At 39.3% G+C, this 1,842-nt stretch overlaps 1 pseudogene; it reads left to right on the forward strand.

The window, feature by feature from the left end:
- Window positions 1-1,135: 1,135 nt before the first annotated feature.
- Window positions 1,136-1,638, forward strand: LOC138930032 (large ribosomal subunit protein uL23 pseudogene; annotated as a pseudogene).
- Window positions 1,639-1,842: the final 204 nt, after the last annotated feature.

The following is a 1,842-nucleotide window of genomic DNA, read 5'->3' on the forward strand; positions in this document are numbered from 1 at the left end:
AAAGATGCTCAACATCACTCATCAAAGAAATTCAAATCAAAACCACAATGAGGTACCATCTCATGTCGGTCAGAATGGCTGCTATCCAAAAGTCTACAAACAATAAATGCTGGAGAGGTTGGGGAGAAAAGGGAACTCTCTTACACTGTTGGTGGGAATGCAAACTAGTACAGTCCCTATGCAGAACAGTGTGGAGATTCCTTTAAAATCTGGAAATAGAACTGCCATACAACCCAGCAATCCCACTTCTGGGCATACACACCAAAGAAACCAAAATTGAAAGAGACACATGTAACCCATTGTTAATTGCAGCACTTTTTACAATAGTCAGGACATGGAAACAACCTGGATGTCGATAGGCAGATGAATGGATAAGAAAGCAGTGGTACATATACACAATGGAAAATTACTCAGATATTAAATAGAATGCATTTGAATCAGTTCTAATGAGGTAGATGAAACTGGGGCCTATTATACAGAGTGAAATAAGTCAGAAAGAAAAACACCAATACAGTATATTAATGCATATATATGGAATTTAGAAAGATGGTAACAATGACTGTATATGCAAGACAGCAAAAGAGATACAGATGTATAGAACAGTCTTTTCGACTCTGTGGGAGAATGTGAGGGTGGGATGATTTAAGAGAATAGCATTAAAACATGTATATTATCATATGTGAAATACATCACCAGTCCAGATTCAATGCATGAGACAGGGTGCTCAGGGCTGGTGCACTGGGATGACCCTGAGGGATTGGATGGGGTGGGAGGTGGGAGAGGGGTTCAGGATGTGGAACACATGTACACCATCGCTGATTCATGTCAATGTATGGCAAAAACCAGTACAACATTGTAAAGTAATTAGCCTCCAATTGAAATAAATAAATTAATTAAAAACAAAAGAAAGCAAAATCTAAGATCATGGCATCTGGTCCCATCACTTCATGGCAGATAATTGGGGAAAAATTGGAAAAAGAGACAGACTTTATTTTCTTGGGCTCCAAATGCACTGTGGACATTGACTGCAGCTGCAAAATTAAAAGATGCTTGCTCCTTCGAAGAGAAGTTATGACAAGCTTTTGGCAGTGGAATTAAAAAGCAGAGCCTTTCCATGAAGATGGTGTGCCTTTTTATGAAGATGGCACTGGAGGTGAAGAAGGAAACCCCAGCCCCTCATAAAGCTGAAGCCAAAGTGAAGACTTTAAAGGCCAAGAAAGCAGTGTTGAAAGGTGTCCACAGTCACCAAAAGAAAAAAAAAAAAAAATATATATATATATATATATATCCATATGTCACCCACCTTCTGGTGGCCCAAAACACTGCGGCTCAGGAGGCAGCCCCAATATTCTCGAATGAACACCCCTAGGAGAAACAAACTTGACCACTATGCCATCATCAAATTCCCCCTCATCACCAAGTCAGCCATGGATAAAATAGGAGGTAACAACACATTGGTATTCATTGTGGCTGTCAAGGCCAACAGCCACCAAATTAAACAGGCTGTGAAGAAGCTCTATGACATTGACATGGCTAAGGTCAATACCATGATCAAGCCTGATGGAAAGAAGAAGACATATGTTCAACTGGCTCCTGACTATGATGCTTTATGTTGCCAATAAAATTGGGATGATCTAAACTGAGTCCAGCTGACTAATTCCAAATATAAAAGTTTTCACTATTAAAAAAAAGAAAAAAAAAAAGGCAGAGACATCAGTTTGCCACAAACGTCCATACAAGTCAAAGCTATGGTTTTTCCAGTAGTCATGTATAGATATGAGAGTTAGAGCATAAAGAAGGATGAACACTGAAGAACTGATGCTTTTGAATTGTGCTGGAGAA

This window comes from Ovis canadensis, chromosome X, assembly GCF_042477335.2.
Source record: "Ovis canadensis isolate MfBH-ARS-UI-01 breed Bighorn chromosome X, ARS-UI_OviCan_v2, whole genome shotgun sequence".
NCBI lineage: Eukaryota > Metazoa > Chordata > Mammalia > Artiodactyla > Bovidae > Ovis > Ovis canadensis.